This window comes from Phasianus colchicus, unplaced genomic scaffold (genome assembly GCF_987193195.1).
Source record: "Phasianus colchicus unplaced genomic scaffold, bPhaCol1.hap1.1 HAP1_SCAFFOLD_53, whole genome shotgun sequence".
Taxonomy (NCBI): Eukaryota; Metazoa; Chordata; class Aves; order Galliformes; family Phasianidae; genus Phasianus; species Phasianus colchicus.
In genome coordinates this window covers 49,238-76,049 of record NW_028325230.1, presented here as the reverse complement: position 1 = coordinate 76,049, position 26,812 = coordinate 49,238, and the positions used below count along the sequence as shown (strand labels likewise).

The 26,812-nt window shown below is 48.0% G+C and overlaps 1 protein-coding gene across 15 annotated transcripts in view; it reads right to left on the bottom strand.

Annotated features, from left to right (window-relative positions):
* Positions 1 to 26,812, bottom strand: part of LOC149911880 (RANBP2-like and GRIP domain-containing protein 8) — a 50,546-nt gene that overhangs the window by 22,933 nt on the left and 801 nt on the right. For 8 of the 15 annotated variants that reach the window (XM_090133170.1, XM_090133164.1, XM_090133165.1 and 5 more), the window contains exons 2-9: positions 26,101 to 26,198; positions 17,083 to 17,206; positions 5,842 to 5,955; positions 4,717 to 4,820; positions 2,802 to 3,033; positions 1,354 to 1,546; positions 756 to 846; positions 382 to 589 (exon numbers count right to left, since the gene is read on the bottom strand). The gene's annotated coding sequence lies outside the window, so the exon portion shown is untranslated. Of the gene's footprint in view, positions 1 to 381; positions 590 to 755; positions 847 to 1,353; positions 1,547 to 2,244; positions 3,034 to 4,716; positions 4,821 to 5,183; positions 5,248 to 5,841; positions 5,956 to 8,654; positions 8,732 to 17,082; positions 25,134 to 26,100; positions 26,199 to 26,608; positions 26,793 to 26,812 lie in introns of those variants that run through there. The other 7 variants (XM_090133169.1, XM_090133171.1, XM_090133161.1 and 4 more) reach the window with 7 other exon arrangements.

The window sequence follows — 26,812 nt, the reverse complement described above, 5'->3', positions numbered from 1 at the left end:
AGTCTCAGCAATTCATCCTAGAGTTACTTCATTTTTATGCTTGGAAACTGCATTCTTGCATTACAAGATGTGCCTTCCTATTAACACTTCCTAGTGTTCAGACACAAAAGGCTAAGCAGACAGCTGAAGTGAAAATGAATCAGAGCAGACGAGAAGACAGCACTGTGGAAGCAGGAAGTGCATGAGAAATTCTTCAGAAGCAGGCGTGACAGTACCACCTCTCAGCAACAAGCATCAATGGAAGCTTCGTGCACATCACCCCCTTGCATTGATACACTGAACAGCTGTCACAGCCCCACCTCTTTCGTTGCAAAAGGAAGGAGTTAAAAAAGCTCCTCTGAAACAGTCGTGCTTCAGTTGAATTTAAGAAACACCTCTTACCATTATCATATTTATTAAGTTCTTCTTACATTGGTGCTCGTGTACTGACACTGCTTGTCTCATCTACGCCAAGGAAAGAACTCTCTTGAGAAGCCCCCCTCCCAAAGAGGCTTTCAAACAACGTCAGTAAACCCCTTGTGTTGGCAAAACATTCCAATCTCTTTCAAGAAATCTTCCTTGCCATGGCTTAAGTTCAGCAACATATGACCTAGAAAACAAAAATGGGATTTCACATAAAAACACTGAAGGACAACCCCAACAGTGGGCTGCTCTTGCTACTTAAGGTTGGGAATCGAGCCACTTAACTCTTCAAGTAACTATTCATAAGATTAAAAGAGATCTATGGAACTTTCTTAACGATTAATTCTTATTACCAGACTGGCTTTTTCGATCACAAGCCAACATTTCCAGCTTGTCTTCTCCAGCAGGATCCCCTTTTATTAGTTTTGACTTTGGTTTAAGAACCTGGAGAAGAAAGGAGAGGATTTGTCACAGCTTCTTTACAACAAAAAGCAGATCACTTAGTTTAGTCTTGAACATTAGGAAACATATTCTTATTTCTAGCATAAGAAAACTTTAGAAATATACACTCATTCTGAAGGCACTCTGCAACATATCAATGAAGAAGACACAAAGTGAGTAATTTTAACTACTGCCAATAGCTGTAAGCACACACAAGAGAAAGTAAAGTTCCGAACACCAGCAGTTGCACAAAATGGAAAATTAGTAGTATTTCATAAGGCAAAGAATTAAGACTGACTAAGCTCTACTGACTGTCTGTGAACAAGAATGTGGGAGATACTCAGTTAGCTCCTGTCCACATCCTTTAAAGGCATGTGGAAGAGTAAGACTTAGTGAGGGGAGAGCCTTACAAACACTAATTAATCTTTGGAATATGGGTGTTCCGCACATGTACAGCAAGAGTGGTCAAGAACTGCATTAACTACAGGCAGAAAGTGAAAAGTGACTTACGTTGAAACTTTTCAAATAACACAGTGCTGCCAGTTGACACGCATCGCTCCACTGCACCTCACTGTTCTGGGCCAGTTTGAGCAGAAACGTCCCAGCATACATGTATAGCTGTCCTTTCATTTCCAGGACGGTGTGAGACAGCTCCTCAGCTTCTCTCACATACTGTTTCACAGAGTGAAGGAGACGATCAAAGCTAGAAGGCAGAAAAAACTCATTTTCAACAAAGTCCTGGTAAAAGCCATTGCATGCTTTGGGTCAGTGTTATTTAACTGCGGACCAAGCAACTCGGTGATTCAACTGCCACCACCTCAGTTGTTTAAACCTGAGTTGCACAAGAAAGCAGGACAACAGCCTCAAGTTCCCAAAGCACTGACCTTCACTTATGGAAGTGAAATCAACGGAAGTCAGTAGAAGTCAGTATGAAAGAAAACATAACGGGAAGAATGGAACACAGAACTTCACCAAGGAGTTTCCTACAGACATTGTTTTGCACTATGCCAGCTGTGCCTCAGATGATATACCTTGAAGTCAGTTGGTTTACCTGGCCCTACCGTTTTTTTCTGAAGGAGAATGTTCTTACTGAAAGTGGCCTTCTGCTTCTCTTTTATACTACAGACCTACAATTCTTCATTATCTCACTGCAGGTTCTGTTAAGTTGATCAGGACAAAGCTGATCCACAAATGTCTGTGAAATCTGAATTAGCTGCTGAAGTATAGAACAACGTTCTCTTACTGAAGAGACAGAAGATAACTGACCCAGGATATCACCAAGTCTTCTCCAAGGCTTGTAGCTTGGACAAATACATAGCTTGGGCTTCAAGCCTACTAAGAACCTTAGTACAAAGAAACTCCTCTCCTGTCCACAAACTGGTTACTCAGGGAAACTGATACCTGCTAGATGTTCTCTGACTAAGAAAAAAGCATTCCGTTCTGGATTTGCACTGACGGACATCTCCCGAAGCAAATTTCATTTTAATAAAGCTAGAATGCGCCAGCAGATGACCGCTTTTGATAGCTCTCCAATTCCTTGTATTAGATTCCAAGTCCTGGGCTGATTCAAGGTATTCCTAAAGAATAAAGTTCATCAGAGGATGAGGAACCACCATCTTTCTGTGAAGGCAAGGACATTACTTCTCCAGGACACACTGCTACCTAACCCACTTTCACAGGTGAGGCATTAATGTATCTTTCAGCAGTGAAGTTCCAGGAACTCTTCAAACAGTTCTCTCCTTGATGAAGCTACTATATCTAGCTTAGACTTGAAGTTAGAAAATATACAAGGTTTAACTTTAGGAAGAAAATCCCCATTAAACAATTGGCTTCAGTAGACTTTCATTTGGAGGAGTTACATTATTTGAGCAATAGCTGTCAGTGGAACGAAACTGAGAGACTGTGACCAGTTTTGAGGATACGGAAGATTATGACAGAATCAAAAGATGATTAAATACCCCAAGTGTCTTTACGACACAGGAGCACCATTCCAAGCTCGTCTCCAGAGGTATTTTCTTCTCTGCCTCCTGAACATGGAGCACAGCATCTTGCAATTTATTGCATGACTGGTACAGTGCAACCAAGTTTGATGTTAAGAGAGACGTCATCAGGTCTTGCATGGAATTCAGCTTGAGTCACATAAAAGAGCTCATTCCAGCCATCTTCAACTTTACATTCTTGTAACTTCTCCTATTAAACATGAAGGCAACATAATTAATTTTTTTTTCTGCATCAGTCTTTTCAACAACCACATCACCACTGTTTGCTCACCTCCACTACACAGACTACAGACTTGATGAAATTACTCCAACATCTTACAAACAAGATAACAGGGAAAAAAACTTCAGAATGTGCCTCTTGTAGATGCTAAGTTAAGACTGTCAGACAGTTTGATTCAGTGACAGCACACCTTGTTACAGAATAGCTAGTCCGTATGGGAACTGTTGAATCACAGTTTGAACCTCTGATTGATCACCTCAGGTGAGCACTGAGTCAGCCCTGGGAGCGCAGGTGAAGGCAATTCAGTTGTGTGACCACAAGGGATGGAGCCCGGCTGCACCTCTCCTAGACCCCATTTAAGGGCTGACTGCCACTGAGGAAGGATCTCTCTCTGGAGATCGCTCCTCATGGAGTTTCTTGTGAGCCTACAATATCAGTGAGCTTTTTTTCATTTATTTCTGATTATCTTTCTCAACGTGATAACCTTACCAGCCTAACTCTTCTATATACTACATAGCATCTGTATACTTATTGACCATACACTAGTCCAAGTAAAACAAAAGAAAACCAACAGAAGCCCCTAAGAACCTCAATGTCATTGCTGCTGTGCTACATAAAACTAAGTGCCAAAGTGACACTGTATAACTGAAAGCATTTACACAGTAGTTGAGAATGACAGCACTTCCCACACACTTCATTTTTAAACTCAAAAAACTAAAAAGGAGCTTAGTCACAAGAGACACATCAGGTATTGCCTATCTAAGCTCAACTTCTTAGATATTATTACTAACAATTTCCCCACATTTTTGAACAGATAAACCTTAAAATGCATGTGAAAGCCCAGAGCTGTAATTTTCATGCAAGCTAGAAAAAAACAGCAGGCAGCAAAGAAATTAATGTGTAATTGATTTAAGATTCCTGATTCTAAAATAATCTAGCCAAGGAAATATTGAGATGACTAGATGACATGAGAAGCTGGAATTTACCTTCAACCTTCAAGAGAGCAGCAGCATTCCCAGGAAGCAGCCTGGCAGCTTTCTCAACCCAGTATTTTTCCCAACCCAGGGTTTTTCAACACATCCTCCCCCTGCCCAAAGCCTGATAGAAGGAATTTTGACTGAGAAGTTCACATTCATTCACTTGCCTACTCAGCACTTCATTTGCTCTGCCCCTGTCTACCTCTGTAACAAGAACACCACCAGTAACAAACAAACAGTGCCACTGAAAAACACCTTTGGTCTAGTCTTCCAGTTGCAACTAGGTTACCATTATCCCTGCTAGGCAATTCCACAGCAGACACAGACCCTTAGTCCAAAGGGCAATGGCAAGACTATCACAGCAGCTACCAGACGGATCAAGTCAGGACACAAAAGAAAGGATCGACTGGAAAAATAAATTAAAACCTGAAGCTAATTCTATCAAAAAAATAATCATTTTTTAAGTACATCATAGACAGATTTAGCAATAAAAAATGTACATCATACAATTTGCCCACAAATAACACATTTTCTACTCTGGGTTTAAGGAATGCACTGTACAGGGGCATTGGTGCTGCATGAATGACTGCAGGCAGAGGTGTAGCAAAGTGAACACTAAACATTTCATCATTTAACGTAGAAAGCATTGAAAAAGAAAAATGACAATTTTCCCAACCTCTTTCCATCACCCATCACAGACATGGGAAGCACAGACAGATGGCCATTGGGCATGACGTACAGGGTCTTCATGACTGGGGCTTCAGGGGCTGGCCGTGGTCACTGTGGAGAAGGGAAGAGCGTGGTCAGCAGACATGGAGACCCTACAGCAGAGTTGCAGGGTTTCAGGCTGCACAAAATACCATTTGTCTCCTTTTGTATTCAGAGTGACTCAAAATAAAACCCCAGCAGTGTCACAGCCTGGGCAGAGCACTGCAAAGGAACCCTAAACCTGTCACCTCCCTTCTTAGACCATTCAGATCACTCAAAGAATCCTCTCTCCCGTCAGTAATCCCAGCCTCTCCACAGGGGGCTAGGACCACAGGGCTCTTCCTTGGTCAAGAATCTCCATTCAATTCTCAAAGCTCTCACACAGCTCAGGCATCTTCAGCTTTGTCATACTAGCAGTGAAGTGCATGCACCCACCTGCCACAGCTTTGCAAGAAGGCACAACTCCCAGTGAATTATCTCATGGGCCAGCTATGTCACACTAACAGAAAGAAAAGAGGAAGAAAAAAAAAACTGAGAGACAGAGAAAAAAGGCCCTCACTCAACTAAGGACTTTGGGGCTCCCTCTAGGACACCTGTAGTCTCAGCACAGTTCACAGTTACTTACAATGCACACAGCACCTACAAAAGCATCACGCTCCAACAAGCAAGGAAAACAAATCCACAACGCTGCAAAGGGCCCCTAGCTCTCACTAGGTGACGCCTGCTCCGTGTACAGAGCACGCACAGAAACTGCACCTCAGCTCTTCCCCATTTATCCCCCCACCATTTCTACAGGCATTTAGAGGCACTAAATGTCTCTACATGGAAGGCTGGTGGAGAAGACAGGATGTACAGGAGATTTCTCACTTCTCTGGTGCGAGACACTGCTTCTCTAGATGAACAACATTTTTCAAACAAGCACCAACCAACCACTGTAACTAACAACTGAAATAGCATTTCCCCTGAAAAACAACAACAACAACAACAACAACAACAACAACAAAACAACAAAAGAACAGCCTGTCCAAAGACCTCTCCTCACACACTTGACAAAAAGGCCAGAACCATCATTCCATTTGCCAGGCTTACTCACAGAACAGCAGCCTTCCCTTCACCGTGCATCACGTGGACACAAACAGGCTGTTGGTGCACGGAAGGCAACTCCACCTGAGCATCTCACCACAGACGTTCTCTCCGCTCTGCTTTCCTGCAAAGATACAAGGAGAAAAGCCTCAGCTCATCCAAGCAACAACTGGAAACAACTCCAGAAAATTCTCCATTCCAAAGCACTTCCTGGAGAGGTACAAAGGAGTCCGCCAAAGGGAACACGTGCTCACGCTGTGGCCTTCGGAGAAACACGCTGCCTTTGTGCTCCTGGTTCCTCAGGGCTCTTCTTCATCACCTTCTGGGTTTTCTTCTACAAATCTAGGCCCTACGACCTTCCTCCACCCCAAGATAAAGTCCAACACAGAGTTGCGGTGCAGAGACTGGATGCTGACAAGAGCACTAGAAGAGCAGAACAGGGGAAGAGCACATGCAGACAAGACTGAAATAAAGAAGAGCAGCAGAGAAGAAAAAGAAGAAAGGATGCAGGGAAGAAAGAAGTGCAGAAGAAGAAAAGTGCAATAGAGAAAAAGATTGGATACAAGACAGCAAAGCAATGAGGAGATGAGCAGAAGAGGAGAAGAGCAGAAGAATAAAAGAGAGGATGAAGGTAAGAAAGACGAGCAGACGAAGAGAAGAGCAGAAGAATAAAAGAGAGGATGAAGGTAAGAAAGACGTGCAGACGAGGAGAAGAGCAGAAAGGGAGATGAGCCAAGACAGCTAAGGCAGAAAAGCAGAAAGGGAGAGGAGCTGAAGAGGACAGAATACGGGTATGGCAGAAGTACAGAAGATGGGAAGAGAGGACACGGGTCAGTGAGAAGTGCAGAAATGAAAAAGAACAGAAGGGAGGAAGAGAGCACAGAAGACAGAGAAGGAAAAGAGCAGTAAAGTAGAAGAGCAGAGAGTGGCCAGAACAGAAGAACCGTAGAGCGCAAGATGTGCAAAGAGGAAACAGTTAAGTCAGAAGAGCGGATGAGGAGAACAAGAGGAGAAGAGAGGATACGGGTAAGAAAGAAAAGCAGAAGAGGAGTACAGATGCAGGAAAGGAGTCAGGACACAAGGAAGAAAGAACAGCAGATGAGCAGCAAAAAGAGGATAACACTCAGGGAGAAGAGCTGAAGAGTAGATGAGGAAGAGAGCAGAAAGGGGAAGCACGGAAGAGGGAAGAGCAGAAAAGACGATGCTGTCTCTTCTGTCCTCACTAGCAGTGCCCCCAAGAGACAGCCAAAACCAGGAGAAAAAGTCCACAGTTTAAAGTTAGTGATGTTCTTCGAGGCACAAAGGACCAGTTCACAGTAACAAGCTCGGCATACGCTGCACGGGCACTGACTCATTCCTGCACTGTTCTCAGCTAAACCAGGGCTGTCCCACAGAAATCCCTCCTTTTCATTGTTACCATAGGTCTAACTGGCCTACCACGGCCGCTACCACTTTCAAGAACTCGTAACTAATGCTGGCACTTTACACAGTCTTGGGTGGTGACGACTGGAAATCGCTTGGACGGGAGGGGAAACCATCCCTGGGGTGAGAACTCACTACAGGGATGGCAAATCCCCACTGGGACGGGCAGACCCTTGGCAAGGAAGAGCACTGGGCTGCCAAATGCCCATCGGGATGGTCACTGATCATCGGGATGGGAAACAACTGGCATGAAAAGGATGTCTGGGTACGAAAAGTCAAACCATCGCAAGCCTGGGGGAAAGGGGCTGACCCCAACGGTCACGGAACCCCCCTGGGGGGAGGGGCTCCCCCAACTGCCACTCTCCAGCTGTCATGGCAGGTAAGGCAGCAGGCTCCCCCTGCTCTGACACTCCATCTGACCCCAATGCCCCAGATCTCACCCCAGGGCCCCAGATCTCACCCCTTTGACCCCAGATCTCACCCCTGTGCCCCCAGATCACACTCCAGGGCCCCAGATCTCACCCCTTTGACCCCAGATCTCACCCCTGTGCCCCCAGATCACACTCCAGGGCCCCAGATCTCACCCCTGTGCCCCCAGATCTCACCCCAGGGCCCCAGATCTCACACCCGTGACCCCAGATCGCACCCCAGCACACCAGATCCCACTCCTCTCACCCGGATCTCACCCCAGTGCCCCGGCTCTCAGCCCAGCGCCCCTTCTGGCATTTCCCCACAGAGAGATTCCCTCGACGAGCGCTGACGGTGCCTCTGACACCCGACGCCATTTTCGCTGATGCGACTGTGCCGCCACCGGACCCCGCCTGGATGCAGCCCACCGTCCGCGGACCGATGCCGGTACCACCCCAACCCTCCCCTGTCCCCACTGCCACCTACCTGGCACCTCAGGCCTCTGTCTGGCCTGGGGGACCAGGTGTCTGGGGACAGGCAGCACAGCTCCCACCTGGGGGGCTGCCCCCAACCCCGGCTCAGCTGCCACCTGGGGGCCTGACCCCAGCTGCGGGGCTGCACTTACCGGTGCTGCTGCTCCTACCTGGGGGGCTGCACCCAGCTGTGGCTCCCCCCACCGCCCCTGCTCCCTGCTCGGGACATCCCCTGCTGGCAGGGACGCTGCTGCCCCAGCAGCCCATGGGGCTGTGGCCTGGGGCCGTGCTCCTCCACGGGGAGCCCCCGCAGCCCGCAGGCCCCCGCCCGCCCCGGCCCCCCCCCCGTTCTTTTGCAGGTACCCTCCCTGCAGCAGCAGGTGCTCCCCGTGCCCTGCACCCTGCCTGACACCTGGGAGCCGCCGATGGAGCCCTTCCAAGATGACGTGGTGCTCTCGGAGGACCGGGGGCACCCTGCGCCCACCGACGTGTGCCCCCATCCCGCCACGGCTCCGCTCACCTGCAGCGCTGCCACGCTGGAACCAGGCGGTGAGTTCAGGGGCTGCGGAGCGGGCGGCACGCTGTCCGCACCGGCTGCCTGTGGGAAAGCTGGCATTGCTCCACTGGGGATGTTCTTGCTTTTCCAGCAGTGACAACGAGCGCAGACACCCCGGAGGACATCGCGGACGACATCGATGAGCTCCTCACGTGGATCAACGAGGGTGAGTTTGGGGGCAGCACAACTGGCGGGGGGGTGTTCGGGAAAGCTGGCTTTGCCCCACTGGGGATTTTCTTCCTTTTCCAGAAGTGACGGCCAACACAGGCCTCCTGGACGACACCGCAGACATGGATGACCTGCTCACGTGGATCAACAACGGTGAGTTTGGGAGCAGCACAGCTGATGGAGGCCTGTCTGCGCTGAGTGGCCGTGGGAAAGCTGGCATTGCCCCACTGGGGATTTCTTCCCTTTTCCAGAAGAGAGACCCAGGACCAACAGTCTTGCCGACGATGTGGAAATTGACCATTTGCTCACCTGCATTGATGGTGAGTTTGTGGTCTGCAGAGATGGCGGGTCCGTGTCCACACCGAGCTGGCGTGGGAAGGCTGCCATCATTGTTCTGGGGGATGTTCTGCTTTTCCAGAAGCAGCGAGTGCTCTGGACAGCTGCAAAAGTGAAGAGCTGATGCAGTGCATCACAGCCACGGAGCAACTGAGCTCAGATGTCTCCAGCAGCTTCGACTCCTGCTCTTCCAACGCAGAGCTGCCTGACTCCCCCAGGGCCAGCCGGGAGCTCAGCAACGAGACAGATGCTGAATCTGGGCTCCGCACCGACTCGTTCTGGCAGAAGACAGCATCCCCGGAGCTGCCCGTGCCGACCCCCATGGCTGCCCCAGCACCTCCGGCGCCCAGCACTGCACACCTGATGGCAGAGGTGCAGCGGAGGCAGCCCCGGGTGATTCTCACCCGCCTCGCACTGCCAGACCCACGGGCTGCCCCAGCACCACCGTCGCCCTGCACGGCACACCTGATGGCAGAGGTGCAGCGGAGGCAGCCCCGGGTGATTCTCACCCGCCTCGCACTGCCAAACCCACGGGCTGCCCCAGCACCACCGTCGCCCTGCACGGCACACCTGATGGCAGAGGTGCAGCAGAGGCAGCCCCGGGTGACTCTCACCCGCCTCGCACTGCCCCCCGGATGCATCTCCTGCCGGGTGGCGGCCAAACACCAGGGGGATGGCACTGAGACAGCCAAGCGCCCCGTGCCTCCTTTGCCGCAAACTGGACGGCTCCTGGAAGAGGCGCAGCAGGAACAGCCCCGCGTGGTTCTCACGCGCCTCGCACTGCCACCCAGATGCATCTCCTGCCGGCTGGCAGACAAGCACCACGGGGACAGCACCGAGCCACCCAGGTGAACAACGCCCGCCTGCACCACCACCAAACGCAAGAGCACCAGGCACAAGCAGCACGCTGGCAGCATCCCAGCCGCAAAGAGGAAGCTGCCGCGCTGCCAGGATGTTCCAGGCCACAAACATCGGCGCTAGGCAAAGCTGGCTGTGGCAGCACGGCGGCCAGCAGGAGCACTCAGGCTGGTTTCTTGGCACACTCCCGCTCGGGCCACTGTTGGGGTGTGATGGGCGCCACTTGGTGCAGCAGGAGACGTGGCCGTAGCCGATGAATATGGCTCCCTGTAGCCCTGGGCTCCTCGCTGGCCCCCACGACACCCAGAGAGCAGCGGCAGCGTTCCAGGAGCACCAGCACCGGCCCCAGCCCTACCCTTCCAAAACTGCGCTGTCCACAAGCGGCGTCTTGGACTGGGGCAATGTGGGACTCTGAAGCTGATGGACCGCAACAGTGCTGGACTGTCAAAGCTTTGGGCTGGGAAATGTTGCTTGGGGGGTGGGAAATGGTTGGGGGGTGGGAATGGCTGGGGGTGGGAATTGCGAGTGGGAATGGGGGGGGGGGGAGGGATGATTGCGGGTGGGAATTGCGGGTGGGAATGGCTGGGGGGAGGGAATGGATGGGGGTGGGAATTGCGGGTGGGAATTCTTGGGGTGGGAAATGGTTGGGGGTGGGCATTCTTGGGGCGGTGGGATCTTTTTGGAGTGGCAAATGAAATGGCTGTACTGTGATATTGTTGGGGTGGGAAATGACTGGGGTGAGAACTGGCTGCGGTGGGAGATGGCTGGCATCAAAAATTCTTGTACTCTGTAACTGCTGGCACTGGGGATGTGGGGAGGGGGAGGGAATTTTGTGGGGTGGCAATTCTGAGTGAGAAATTGTACTCTGATACAATGTTACACTCCAAAATCGTTGGAACTGGGAGGAAAGAATTACTGGGGTGGGAATTGGGGGGGCTGGGAAGTTTTTTGGAGGGGGAGGAAACTGTTGGTGGGAGGGAGCGGGGGCTGAGAAATTGATCGGGGGGTGGGAAACTGATTAGAGGGTGGGAATTTTAGGGGGTGGGATCAGAAACTATTGTTAGGGTGGGAAATGGTTGGGAATATTGTCATTTATTTACTCTTTTGTACGTTTAACTATTAAATGGTTTGCGTTCGCTTTGCTACAGCTCTGCCTGCAGTCGTTCATGCAGCACCAAAGCCCCCCCAGGCCTCCGTGCCCACCTCTGGGGATGTTGGGGTGGCCGCAGGGAGCCAAGAGCTGCAGCTCCTCCACACTGAACATCTCTAGCACAATCGCTGCTGTCATCATCTCTGTTGCCTTGTTTTGTTCCTGGGGAAATAGTCGGTCACATACTGAGCAATGGGGGTGTTGAACTGGGGGCACTGGGCAGTACTGGTGGCACTGGGAGGTCCACTGCGGGGCACTGGGAGGCTAGTGAGGGCCGCACACAGCACTGGGGTGGCTCCAGGCAGCACTGGGGGGCACTGAGTTTGCACAAGGAGAGTCCAGACAACGCCGAGAGGCAATGGGACCTTACTGGGGAACTGCAAAGAGCACCAGGCGGCACCGGAGAGCTTTGGACGGCACTTGTGGGGTTGGAGGGGGCTCAAACAGAACCCAGGTGGCACATTTTAACTAACCTCACTGATTTCCTCTTCTCCAACATCTCACCCAAGGCATTCAACAAGCCCTTTTTTCCATCGGGGGAGACTTTCTCCTTGGGGCTGACCTTCCCCCCCCACGCCCCCTCCCCGTGCTGCCTGTCTCTCCCCTGGGCGCTATGTTCCACGCATTCCCACCCTGATGCTCTCACTCAGTGACACGTTTGTCACCCACACGCTCACCATGGGTCCTGAGGAGGGGTGGCGGGTGTCCAGTGAAAGCAACCCCAGTGACAGCTCTGGCCCCGAGCCCTAGAAGACACAGATCCTGGAAAACCACCCTCAGTGCTGCTTCATCTCATCACCTTGGCACTCCATTTGGGGGCTCTGAGGAAGCTAACTGCTTCCCCTGATGTTTCAAGCTGGTGCTACCCATGCCTGCTGATGATGCTTCACGCTCTGGCACAGCCACCTGTAAAGCTTAAATCTGCTCTGCACCCTCGCTTAAAGTCACATCTTTTGCAACCAGTTCCAGTACTCTCAGAAGTAGAAAACCAAAGGGACGTTCCAGTGGAACGGCACTAGCTCAAACACCTTCCCTCACTGCTGCTCCCAGGACCCCCAGCACTCCTTTTGCCCCGCCTGCACGCTTCTTTCTCTGTCCGTGCGCTCCTGGCAACAGAAATTCCACCAACAGCCCTCAACAAAACTGCTCTCTTCCAAACACTCAGGGCATCTAACGAGCCCACGCGGCGGCTGCCAGAAGAGCAGCTTCTGGGAGAGACGGGGACAGTGAAGGCAGTAAAGAAGAAAAGGGAAAAAAAAAGAGTCATTAAACAGCAACAAAACCTGAGAACATCATCCCCTCAGTTGGCTAGAGACTGCTCTGCAAGCACACACCTGCCTGCCACTGCTAACCAAGCAACCACCTCCCGGCCTTCGCTTCACAAGCAATCACCTGCCTGCCTGCCACTGCTTTGCAAGAACCCATCTGCCTGCCTTTGCTTCACAGCCATGCACCTGCCTGCCTTTTCGAAGCAAGCATGCATCCATCTACCTGCTGTTCCATCATACGCACCTGCCTGCCTTTGCTATGCAAGCATGCACCTGCGTGCCTTTCCTAAGCAAGCAAGCACACCCATACCTGCCTTTGCCTCACAAGCACCTGCCCGCCTTCGCTTTCGATGCGTGCACATGCTTCCCTTTGCTCTGCAAGCACACACCAGCCTTTGCTTTGCACACACCTGCCTGCCTTTGCTTCTCAAGCACCTTCCATTCCAGGGCCTACAAAGACGTCTGTTCTCTCTTCATTACCAATGCCTCTGAGCACGCTGAAAAGCAGGAGGAAGAGGCCATGATAGAAAGTCAGAGAGATTCCTGGAGCACAAGGGACCGTTTCACAGGAACAAGCTTCCCGCCGTCTACGGCGTCTACAATGTTCCACTCCTGTCAGCCAAGTCAGGGATGCCCCACACACATAAGTCACTTTCATTGTTAACGCTCTCTCATTGCTAACTAACATCGTTAACTAGCAATAGGACTGGAGGGAATGGCCTCAATTTGTGCCAGGGCAGACTGAGGCTGGATAGTGCATTTCCAAAAGTATGGCAGAGGTGCAGTGGAGGCAGCCCCGGGTGACTCTCACCCGCCTCGCACTGCCCCCCGGATGCATCTCCTGCCGGGTGGCGGCCAAACACCAGGGGGATGGCACTGAGACAGCCAAGCGCCCCGTGCCTCCTTTGCCGCAAACTGGACGGCTCCTGGAAGAGGCGCAGCAGGAACAGCCCCGCGTGGTTCTCACGCGCCTCGCACTGCCACCCAGATGCATCTCCTGCCGGCTGGCAGACAAGCACCACGGGGACAGCACCGAGCCACCCAGGTGAACAACGCCCGCCTGCACCACCACCAAACGCAAGAGCACCGGGCACAAGCAGCACGCTGGCAGCATCCCAGCCGCAAAGAGGAAGCTGCCGCGCTGCCAGGATGTTCCAGGCCACAAACATCGGCGCTAGGCAAAGCTGGCTGTGGCAGCACGGCGGCCAGCAGGAGCACTCAGGCCAGTTTCAAGACAGCATTAAAGGAGAGGAGAACTTCTGTTGGTGACTGGTTTCAGCAAAATAGAAAAATTGCACTTTGTTTTAGGGAAGCAGCCTAGGCGTCGATTCAATCTTTTTAAGAAAGTGGGAAATGGAAAGCTTGTGTGGGTGAGAACCAACATTTTGAATGAAAGGATGTGTTTGATGTAGGAGAGAGGAGAAGGCACTGCAGATCTGAGTCGGCTGAAACGGGACAACGTGTAGAAGTGGAATGGCAAACGTATGGGACTACGATCGAAGAGATGAAGAGATGGGACTACGATCTAAGAGATGAAGAGATGAAGCTTGTGCTCCTCAAGTACTGCTTTGTTTCTGACAGCAGCTGATGCAAGTGGCCTTCCCCTGATGCTCAGCCATGTGGAAGGGCAGGGGAGGAAGACAAAACTTTAGAAGGCACCAACAAGAGGTACAGATACACAACAGCCACCTGGACTTGATGCACTGTCTTTCTACCTAGGTTTTCTTTTTGTTCCTTCCTGGGACACATCTCCCAACTTTCTCCTAAGCCCTAGCTGTACAAAAATGCAAGCAATCAGACGAAGAGATGGAAAAAGCAGGGGAGTTACCTTCCAAGAAAAGAGAGGAGGGTGAGCACAGGCAGCTTGAGACAGCATCTCAGGAAAGTAGTGCTTTTCCTGAGGACTGCTCTGTGTCCCAGTTCTCCTCGCAATTTGTGCATGAAGCCCTCAGAAGGAAAACCCAGCCTCCTCCTCCCAGTAAGGGCATTGACCAAGCAGCCCCCTGGGCTCTGCCTGAAAGGAAGAAAAAGAAAAAAGGAAAAGAAAAAATAAGCAAAAAAAGCATTGCAAAGCAACAGAGAAAGAAGTATGAAAGAAAGAAAAAAATATTAAATAGCAAAAGGAAAAGCAAAGAAAAACCAATTGGAAAGAACAAAGAAAAAGAAAACTCTCTGGAAAGAAGAAAATAATGCCTTCAGGCATCTACCCTCTAGCCAGAAACTTCCTACGTCCAAAGGGCTTCTGCAGTGGGACCATGTGCAGGACAGCAGGCTTAACTCCTTAGGGCGCAAGGCCAAAAAAGCTTGGAGGCTGCAACTCCAGGCCCGCCACAGGATGTCACAGCAGCCATCACCCGGGCTCCCGCAACCTGTGTGCTGTCACAGTGCGTTTCCATGATGACGACGGGCCCCGCAGCCGCTCACCAGCCCTGCGCCTCACAGCAGCCCTGGAAGCAGACAAACTCAGCCTCATCCCGCTCTGGATTATGCTGAAGTGCTACTATTCAGCATTACTGCTAATTGTGAAGGGTTACCCTTCGGCATTAGGTTTTAGGATCGCTATTTTGGATTACGTTTAAAGGTGAAATGTTACCAATTTCTTTTAGTGCTAAGGTTTAAGGAAAACCCTTTAGGTTAAAGGTGACTGTTTTGGGCTAGAGTTTAGGATGAAGAGGTACCATATTAGATTAGGATGAAAGGCTTCCCTTTTGTAGTAAGAGTTAACGGTTCCGATATTGGATTAGAGTAAAGGATTCCCACATGGGGGTATGCTTAAGGGCTACCCTCTTGTGTTAGTATTAAGGGTTACCCTTTTTTGATTAGGGTCAAGGCTTTCCCAGTTGCATTAACAGTAAACGGTTATGTGCTCCCCATTTGGTGAAGGTTACATATTACCTGTTTGCTTTAGAGTGAAGATTTCAGGTTTATGCATTTGAGTTAGTGATATGAGTTACACAACAGAGTAAGTGGTAGGCATAAGAGGGGACAGTTAACTTGCTCGTTACGGGTTACATTTTCCTAGCAGGCTTAAAGAAAACCCATTAAGCACGAGGGCAAACTGTTAACAATATTAGACATGATTACACGTTAAACCTCTCCTCTTTAGGTTCGGGGTTAAAAGCTTCACATAGGGGATAGTGTTAAGACCAAAGGGCTCAACATTTGGTTTAGAGGCAAGCCGTCCTCTTGGGAAAAAGGAAAAAAAACCAAAGGGAATACGCTTAGGACAGAAAAAGTTTTTCAAAGAACAGAAACAGAGGGGGAATGAAAATCAACAAAACTGAAAAGAAACCAATGCACTGCAATGCAGAAGAAGCAGGACACCAAGGCAGAAACAACAGAAAAACAACCAGGAAAACAAACAGAGCAAACCAACATCAACCCATCCAGAAGCAGCAGCAGCAACACAAAAAAGCAAAGGAAATGAATACACGGTCATGGCAAAGCAGAGATGACGACTGAGCCTGCAGGAGGCCAAAATCTTCCCATCCGTGCCTGGGAGGAGGAAGGGGTAGCTGCTGGGCATGCTGCTACCTCCACCAGAGATGAGCCTTCAGGGTCGCCAGCCCAGAAGGAGTCTGCGGCTGCCGGGTAGAACAAAGCATCTCTCTGCAGGAAGGCAAAACTCTTGCTTTACTTAGTGGTAAAATAGTAGAAATGCAATAATACAACTATCTTTTAGTCTAACTGTAAATCCCAGAGTTTTCGACCTGAATCAACATGCATGGAGAACAGTCCCATGAAAGAACAAACAGAAACCTGAACAGAAAAGCCCTGCATCCAATCCACATGCCTGTTGTGTATCTCTATCTCTCACTTGGTTCATGTTTCAGACTCTGTTTTCTTCCCCTGCATTTCAGCAATTCTGTTCGTCAGTGGAAGGGCACTTGTATCATACTCATACTTTAAGAAAGTAGTATATTATGAGCAGCTCTTTGGAGATGCTTAGTTCAGACAACCATGATCTTATTGGAAACAGGCACCTAAGGTTTGCAAAGAGAAACACGTCTCCAGTACATGCCAGGGACAGGATTATCATAGTGCTGAAACATTATTTCAGATGATCCTTTATCAGTAAAGGATAGAATTTGGGGGCATATTCACAAAGTCTGCACAAGCTGAAGCTAATTAACATATTCTGCTTTCTCATCATTCAGTTGGAGAAGACAGGCACATTCAAACATCAGTCTGTAGGAGTTGAACTAATACACAGTGCAAAACACTTGGATTCTTCAGAGGGAAACGTTGTCTTCAGCTGCCTCAGTTAAATCTATTCAAAATTATCTTGCAAAATTATCTTCTTAGTTCCTTACCACTCTTTCCTTCCCCACACTTCAAAACTACAAGCAGCTAGAACAACGTTCTCTGTAGAAATCCAGGACAGAAGAGTCCTGGTGGATCAGTATCAAGCCCATCTCACAGGAGGCCAACGCCCACTATTTCCTGTCTCATCAACACAGATCTTTGGCAGCATTCAATTGTCTTCCCTGTCATCAAAACCGGGATCATTTCAAAGCAAGTGAATCCAGCCTGTAAAAGCACATTTAGCCTCCTACAGCAATGCAGTGGTTTTGGGGATTGAGTTTGAGAACACATCTTTAGGCAAACACACCAATTTCCATGTGTCTGAATGTGCAGCCACCCCGACGCAGTGATCCTCCTTCCACAGCTGCAGACCCTTTCATTCCACACAGTGGAAGAATGTCTTCACAGGGGCAGAACAAACAGCTGTCTCCCTGCAACAAGAAGGAAACAAAAAAGACAAATAAAGGAGCACAGCCCCATGTCCAAGACTGTGTAAACTCCACGTATTCCAGTGACCAAAAGTAATCTGCAATATCAGCCTTCACCCTGGCATCACAGGCCCTTGTTGGCCTATGACAGCAGTCTTGGTACATGATACCTGTGAGTGGGTAACACAACAATAGAGGTGAAGCCTGAGCCAGCAGTTTTCCTTACTATCTCACTTATCTGCCTGAAAAACAGATAACCTCATTGCACCTACTGCAAAAAGACATTTAGACACAAACTTCCATTCACTTTGACTGTGTTTGCAAGGATCTTATGAAGGAAAAAAATGGTTTCTTCTACAGTTAGCCAGAATAGGGGCTTCTTTGAAAGAGCAACAGTGTGCAGACACTACCCCTGGCATCCTTCTGCTGTGCTTATGTAGCACCTGGAGCAAGCAGGTACTGTACAGCTTGTGAGAAAACATGTCAGTAGGAGCAGTACACTCATAATGCAGCAACAAAGACCGGAGCACTGTGAGACAGGTAGCAGAGTGCTTTTGTTAGTGGTCAATGTTAACCCCATCCAGTCAGTGCTGAGCAGAATGGGGACAAAGGGTAGACTCCACAAACTGAAGATAATGTTTCCTCCTGGCTCGGCTATAATCATTTCTTTGGGCTTTTTTTTTTTTTTTCCTGTTCCTTGGTTTTGGTAAGATGCTAATAATTTATGCAAACTCCCCCATACACTACCAATCTCCATCCGAGGATGATATAAAGACTGTGATAAGCCCTTCTTCTAGACATACAATTTTAGAAACAAAATCTGTTAGAGATTTTGTGATGCAGATAGATATGGGCAATAAAAGCAGAGGCAGAGAAAAAAAGAGCTGGCTTGCATGGCAGCAGGTAAACAATGTACCCAGGAAAAACACTTGTCTGTAACACTCACACCTGTATCTCATCCCACATAAAACCCAGAACATTACAACTTTAAAAGTCTAATTCATCTATACTGTGTTGAGCCTCTAAGCTGTCTTTGCTTCTCTGCTTCTGTAATCTAAGCTCACTTTGTCTTTCTACTCAACAGGCAAACCTCATCATAAGAAGACAATATGCAAACTATGGGTGGAGTACGTATGTAGCCAAATTATTAAAAGAATTTTTTACTATGAGACAACAAACATATGTGAGGCAATGTTGTCTGAACTGAAAACACAGTGACTTTAACATACATACCAAAACACTAGAAATCAAGTTTTACCATATTTGAGAATTTCTGGTTATGTAGGTTATGTAGGAATTAACTTAAGCTGCGTAGGAAAATCTGGGATGCCACATGAACCAGCCAGACCTCCAACCCCATCCCCTTTGCATTACGCACAGGAAAAGGAAAAGGTTACCACTTATTTCACTTAAAGAAAAGCAAGAAAATCCTCAATTACTGAAAATCACCACGCTTGATCTTACAAATCAGGATGTAACATAGTAACTCTTCTCTCCAGCAACCAAAAAAGATAAATAGCAGAGGAATAATTGATTCAGAGGTCTGGAAGAGAAATACTGACATACTAAGAGCATGAAACAAATCCAGTCTAGTTCAGACATAGCTGAAAGCTGTTGTCAGCCAAAGCCTCAGCAGTTACCAACATGTAAACAAAGCTATGTTTAATGTGTTAATTTTTTAACTTGAACACAATGCCTGGCATTAAAAAAAAAAAATAATCATAAGTTGTTCTTGTTTGAATCAAAAAATGGGAGAAAATCACTCGGAAGCAGAACATTCACGACTTCTAAAATCACTGCCTTATGAAGGTAAGTACAAAAGCCTATCTGCTAACCAGCAACCGGCCCAGCAAAAACTACTGAAATTATCCATCAACAATGAAGAGGCAACAATACAAGGAAAAGTACATCAGCTGAATTATTCACGCTTTAGAATACCAAAAGGTTAGATCTGAACTACCTGAGCCCCCAGGGTCAGCCTTTCTCAAGCTACACGATCATCTACTGCAGCTGGGACTTATTCTCTGTGTTCCTAAGCCTACTTCTTCAGTAGATTGGAAAGACTGGTTGTATCAGCTATAAAATACCAAGAGTTCAGGGTTCTGTGTTACATGGAGTGAAACTTCATCTTAGCAAAGACGATTCTATTTTTGAAACAACCCACTGTTTCCTGTGGATAGTAAAAATAAAATGAAATCCAACAACAGCTTGTACTCTTAGCCTGTACTCTCAAATGTAGTGACAGAGTGCTCTAGAGTGGAGGTAAGAATGACATGAGTCCTACAGCAGTTAAAAACATTTTAAAGATAACAACATTCCTCTGAGGCAGTAACAGCAAGTGCAGTACGCTCTCCCCCCACGCCCCTGCTCACACAAGTAACCTGCTGCTGGTTGTGGTCCTGCTTGGCAGGAAGCTGCCCTACACCCACCCCAAGCAGCCTCACCAGCACAGGGCAGCCTAAGCCCAGCACCAGGCAGGGCACCCTGCATGGCATCTGCCAGGCTGTGGCTGGCTCAGCTCCCATCCCGCTGTGCCTGCAGTCCCGCTAACCCCATGCTACAGCAGGTGCTGTGTCATCACAAGACAGAGTGGCGACAGAGGCATATTCTCTATGGGTTCTGCCCTATAAATGCCATCACACAACCTGGCACTCTGAAGTTTACATGGATTAACACCTTGTGAGCCCCTCTCTTCAAGGAGCTAATTCTACAAGTCTGAATCCCACAAAGGCTGTGGGGCGATGACAATTGGCACTGTGGCAGATACCCTATCCTAAGCAAGATTGTGCTCCTAAGACACTCAAATTAGTGTGGCAGAACCCTACCTTATTTTCAGTTTAATCTCTGTATCAATCTAACGTGGATCAAAATAACAGATTCAGCACCTGCAATGAGTCTAGATTGAGCAAAGCTTTCAACAGAGGGAGCAAAGAAATCAAGACAAGATGATGCAATGTGATGGAGTCAAAGCAGCTGGCCAACCAAACACAATGTGCACGCATTTCCAAGCTGAGTGTGTACCTGGAGTTGGGATTGTATCATTCACTACCAAAAGAATTCCTGAGTACCCTCATAAAGAAAGCTATATGCTAACATTACTGGAGTCAGTTTTCATAAGTTAGTCCTCTTTAAAATTCCTAGATGCTTGTTTGCTTAATATGCACCATTTACTTCTCCGAAGTTGCATTTCCTTTTGTCTTTCCATTTGAAGGGCTTTGAAAAACTCTTTGAAATAGAAATTCCATGATTACTGTAATACACTTGGGTAGGTATTTGGACTTTCATCCAAAGACATTCAGTGCATTTTACTAAAATAAAGAATACTCAAAAACTTACTCCAACAAATTCCCATTGATTTTTATACCACTGGTTTTGGATGTTACAAGCAGGAGGTAGCAAAACACAGCTATTCAGCAATCCCAGCAAGTCAGATGGGCTCTAGGGAGACAAGAAGGGCAATAAGGTGACAAAATTGAAGGGATAGGCTACTTGGGGAGATTACAAAGAAGTTGCTAAGGTATGCAGGGAGGAAGTTAGGACGGCAAAAGTCCAACTTGAACTCAGACTGGCCACCGCAGTAAGAGAGTAAAAAATCCTCTTATAAATATATCAATGGTAAGAGAAGGACCAAGGAGAATTTCCATCCTTTACTTGATGCAGCGGGGAGTGCAACCACTGAGGATAAGCAGAAGGCTGAGGTCCTCAATGCCTTCTTTACATCTGCCTTTAAAAGGCAGATCAGTTATCATCAGGGCACTTTGTGTCCCAATCTGTAAGTCTGGGATGCTACGCAGAATACACCCCTGGTGATTCAGGTGGAGACAGAGAGCTCCTCCTCCATCTGGACTGTCACAAGCCCAAGGGACCGGGCTGAAAGGCAGGTCATACTTGTCAAACCTCATCTCCTTCTATGACTGGGTGATCAGCCTGGTAGATGAGGGAAGGGCTATTTATTGATGTAGTCTGCCTAGACTTCAGCAAAGCCTTTTCCATGGTCTCCCACAGTATTCTCCTGGGGAAACTGGCTGCCCATGGCCTGGACAGGTATAACCTTCTTTGGCTAAGGAACTGCTAGAAGGCTGCACCCAACAGGTAGTGGTTAATGGAGCTAAGTCCAGCTGGCAACCCCAGGGGTCGGTACTGGGGCCCATCTTGTTTGATATCTTTACTGACGACCTAGATGAAGGTATTGAGTGTACTCTCAGTATGTTTGCAGATGACTCCAAGTTGGGAGGTGGTGCTGACCTGCCTGAAGGCAGAGAGGCACTTCACAGGGATCTAGATAAGCTGGATCGCTGGGCTGAGGTTCAACAAGGCCAAGTGCCAGGTCCTGCACTTTGGCCACAACAACCCCATGCAGTGCTATAGGCTTGGGGATGAGTGGCTGGATGACTGCAAGGAGGAAAGGGACCTGGGGGTGTTGGTTGATGCTTGGCTGAACATGAGCCAACAGTGTGCCCAGGTGGCCAAGAGGGACAATGGCATCCTGGCCTGCATCAGAAATAGTGTGGCCAGCAGTAGCAGGGAGGGAATCATCCCCCTGTACTCAGCTCTGGCCACACCTCAAGTACTGTGTCCAGTTTTGGGCTCTTCACTACAAAAAAGGCACTGAGGCCCCAGTGTCCAAAGAAGGGCAACAGAACTGATGAGGGGTCTGAAGCACAAATCTTATGAGGAGTGGCTCAGGGAGCTGGGATTGTTTAGTCCGGAGAAGAGGCGGCTCAGAGGAGACCTTACTGCACTCTACAATTTCCTGAAGGGAGGTTGTGATGATGAGGAGGGGTTTGGCCTCTTCTCCCAGGTAACAAACAGGACCCAAGGAAACAGCCATAAGTTGTACTGGAGGAGGTTTAGGTTAGACCGCTCTGAGGTTTTTCTCTCAGAGTGGTCAGGCACTGGAATGGCTGCCCAAGGAGGTGGTAGAGTCGCCGTCCCTGGCAGTGTTCAAGGGGCATCTGCATGAGGAGCTACAAGATGAGATTTAGTGCTTGTGGTGGCAATGGTGATGGGAGGATGGTTGGACTAGATGATCTTGTAGGTCGTTTCCAATCTTGCGATACTATGATTCTATGAAATATCAATGCAAACAGTAATAAATTCCTTCCTTCTTCACAGATCTTAACAACTTGGTTTCCACTTCCTCTCAATACTCTCTCTTCATCCAGAGGCCAGCAAGTCCTCTTGGATGCTGTCAACGGTTTATGGGCTGGTTCAGCCTGGTTCTGTGACTAGTGGGGTGGAGGGATCCACAGATCTGCACCTTTGGAAAAGGGAAACAGGGGACCCAAAATAATTGAAAACAGCAGCAACGATCTCAGGAGAAACAAACTAATTTACTAAATACAGTATCAGCAAAATATAATGAGAGAGAGGGAGTGTGTGTGAAAGGTGGATTGGTCTCACCACAACGCTGAGGTGAGAAGTGCAGTCCAGTTGAGCTGACGAAGAAAAGCAGACAGAAGAGCAGACAGAGAAGTGCAGGCAAAGAAGAGAACATCAAGTGACCTTGCCGGGAGTTACATCTCCTTACTGACCGCAAAGCCCCCTGGGGAATGCAGTTGTTGTTCTCCTCCAGACAGGCACCCGGAACTTGAGCATCCACAGTCAAACCTCCAGTGCATTACATGATGTTATGATGTGGAATACTGATAACCAAAAATCATAAAACCATGACAGATGCTTTCAACTGCTCAGCAAAATTAAAAAAAAAAAAATCAGAGAAACTGTTCTCTACTCTGGGAGCGTTCCAAAGCTTTCTGACCCAGAGTAAAACTAGGAAAAAAAAATGTGAGGTACCCAATTGTTAGAACTACCTTTTTTTTTTTTATGTGCACATTACATATTTTCACATTTATCAAGATTTCTTGGAGATCCTAGAGAAAAAAAACAAAGGACGTTCTTCCTCCTTTCTCCTATCACTTCACTACTACTTTGTGCTCCTCCATGACTGTGACACTACTAGCATATTCATCATTGCTTCTATTTATAAAATAAGAAACATATATATTTTTTCCATGCAATTCCTTTGGAAATTAGTAAAGGACAAACCTCAAGCTTTTGAGAGGTCTGAACTGGTCATGAAAAGCATCCAGAAGCTCAGAGGCTTATCCAAAGCTAATCTGAAAATTTCCAAACGTCTTCGCTCTAGAGAGAGGCACAGAAACCCATTGGATCAGGACTCCCATCACTAACTGGGCTTGCCTCTCTCACTCTGCTCCCTCACCAAACATCCAGGACTGGTTTTAACCATGTCCTTGCTGAAGAGCACACAAGATACGCAAGCACACCGTTCTCCCTAGGAAAAACATCACTCCTAGGCATCTACACTGCAAACCTATAAACAGATGTTTAAATCTTATAGGAATCAGAACAACTTAAAACGTATGCCTGAGGCCTCTGTTTAGCAGTAACGGCTTGCTGAATTTGGGCTCACAATATGACTCCAACTTGTCACCTTCCTGCTTTCCAACTGCCTTCACTGTGCTTTGAAGCTAAGATCCAATGCCTTAATGCCCTTATGTAACAGCATCTACTTCATCAAACACAGAGGAAGGAGCGTCTCAGTAACATACATCACACACCAGCCAGGCTGGTAAAGATAGGTAACTCTTCTGTGACAGCTTCATTGGAACGTTATTGTATTAGCCTTGGTATCACCCGGAACTCATTCCATTCACTGCTTTGAGGGGTCAGAGCCTAAACTCTTCTAAAAGACCACATATCATCATGAAATCAGGTACACCTGATACGACCACACCACTAAGGCTCCTTTGCTAAACTTCAGTGGTTCCCAATGCTTGCTTAAAAAATAAAATCCAGCGAGAATATCAAGCGCCAACACTTTCCTCAGTATCCCAACATCCCTGCCTTGTCCATCTCTGGCCAGCAGGACTAAATTCAAAGCAGCGCAAACCACAATTCCACACAGGTAGCCTGAAGCTATGTTTAATCTTGCAGATCAGAGCTCAATAAACATTGGCTTGGCACAAGTCACTCACACAGAACAGTGGCTCTGCTATCACCAGTACATGCTATACATCAAGAAGGAACGTGCTGAGGAAAATGAACACAGCAGCATACAACATAGAGTTCCTCATGACTGTCAGCACTGAAAGCAAAGCAGGCTGAAGAAAAAACCTCAGGTAAATCCATAGAGGACAGCAAAGCAAGGAGGACGAAGGACATGGACTGATCCTGAACCAAACACATTAGACAACAAGAGCCTTGAGAGGACTAGTTGGTTATGCAGATAAACAATACGCACACCTGAAATGGTGATTTCTTCTGAAGACTCTAGGGTGTTCCTCATCAAGAAAAAAGATAATACATTAAAAAAAATCAGGATGGATATAATTTGAAAATTCTTTTCAACTGACCTGGCATCCCAGGACAAACTGAAGACTAGTCAGGACACCAGTGCAGAGAAAGAGAACTAACAGCATAGGGGGGTGCCACAGAGAAACTGGAAAGTGACCAAATCTTTGCTCAGATAGAAACTGCTGTGTAAGGCAGAAAGCTGATGGTGATACCTTCTGCCAATGAGGAGCACAGTGGGAGGATGAGGATGGATGATATCTGCAGCACAGACATTCACAACGTGGCATAGCCTAACACAGAGCTACAATTCCAAAGTGATTATAAGGTTTTATTTAACAATGCTGTTGTGTGGGACGATTCAACTGCTTCAAGCTCAAACAAGCTGCAAGTGACTGATTAATCAATAAATCTCAGCAACCTCAAAACCTGATTGTCTTGGAAAAAATAAACAGAACACACCATCTCAAATAGCATATAATCAATCTACAGAATTTAATCCAGCAGGCAGTCCTGTGACCAAATTTTGTGCTGGCAGCAGACTCTTCTTACGACCATTAGGAACATTCCCAGTTACAGAGCTACCACAACTTGGGCAGAAAATATACAGACCCACCTGGGAGGATAGAAAATAAAGAAGCAATTTACCCTCCCCTTATCCAACTCCTCTCTCACATTTAGAAGTGAAACTACAACTTTAAATGCCAGGAAAAAATGAGGGAAAAAAAAAAAATCATCTGGTATTTTCCAGGCAAACACCAAGATCATAGAATCACAGAATGTCCCAAGTTGTACGGCATCCACAAGGATCATCAAGTCCAACCTCGTGCTCCAGGAAGGACCACCCAAACACAAACGGTCTTTAAGCTGCAGCAGCTCAGGACCAGGCCCACAGCCCTGGGGAGCCTGCTCCACAACCACTGGTATCAGATGCAGCAAGCACAGGGAGCAGGCAGGTAGGCACAGCAAAGCAGCAAGCAAAGACCAATCTCTGAGAGGGGGCCTGCTTACAGAAGTAAACCTGGGGCCTACCTACAGAAAGCCCACACCTTTCACTTCCAATAAAGCTCCACCATTTTGACAGCCAAAACAGAAACCAGCATTTCACTTCTCATGAGTCTTCCCTGAACTCCCAAATAAATGGTTACTTGAGATGCCCTATTGCACTGCAACTGCTCATAATTAACAATCAAAATTATATCTTTCATGACATAAGAAGCTCAATTCTGCTTGATGGTAATGACAGTCTTTTCAACTGGCCTGGCATCCTGGGGTAAACTGACAATTAGACAGGATACCAACATAGAAAAAGAGAACTAACGGCATAGGGGGGTGCTACAGAGGAACTGGAAAGTGACCAAACCTCTGCTCAGGTAGAAACTGCTGAGTGAGGTAGAAAGCTGATGTGTCCTTTCATGTTCACAGCTTCTGCATAAGCTGTAATGATTCAGCATATTTAGCTTTCTTATCATTCAGTTGGAGAGGGCAGATGCTCTCACACATCAACCAGCAAGCACTTGGAGGAGCCAGCCCTCTCGTTTTTTCAGTGACAGACATCACTACTGCTGGCTCTGACACCTTACCATGAGATGCTTCAGTTTACTAACGTGGACTTCAGCAGCTACTCCTAAATTGACCTTCATTCATACAGTGACACCATCAACTTCTAGCACAAGCTGACCTGCAACACAGAGATAAGAAAATGGGATGGCAACAAACACAGAGATAACAGAATCACAGAACGGCCAGGGTTGGAAAGGACCTCAAGGATCATGGAGCTCCAAGCCCCCTGCCACATACAGAGCCACCAACCTCCACATTTAATACCAGACCAGGTTGCCAAGGGCCCTATCCAACCTGACCTTCAACACCTCCAGGGATGGACGGCCATCCACAACCTCTCTGGGCAGCTGTTCCAGCACCTCACTGCTCTCTCTGTAAAGAACTTCCCCCTGACATCCAACCTGAATCTTCTCTCCCTCAACTTCAAACCATTTCCCCTTGTGCTGCTGTTATCTACCCTTTCAAAGAGTTGATTCCCCTCCTGTTTGTAGGCTCCCTTTAGGTCCTGAAAGGCTGCAATGAGCTCACCCCGCAGCCTTCTTTTCTCCAGGCTGAACAAGCCCAACTCCCTCAGCCTGTCTTTGTAGGGGAGCTGCTCCAGACCCTTATCGTCTCCATAACGTGTTAATATTCTTTAACAAAAAAAGCAACGACAATACAGAAGGGCAGCTGCAGCAACGTATCAGTACATAAAGAAATGTACATAAAGAAGCCCGGCCCGGCCGCGGCGCC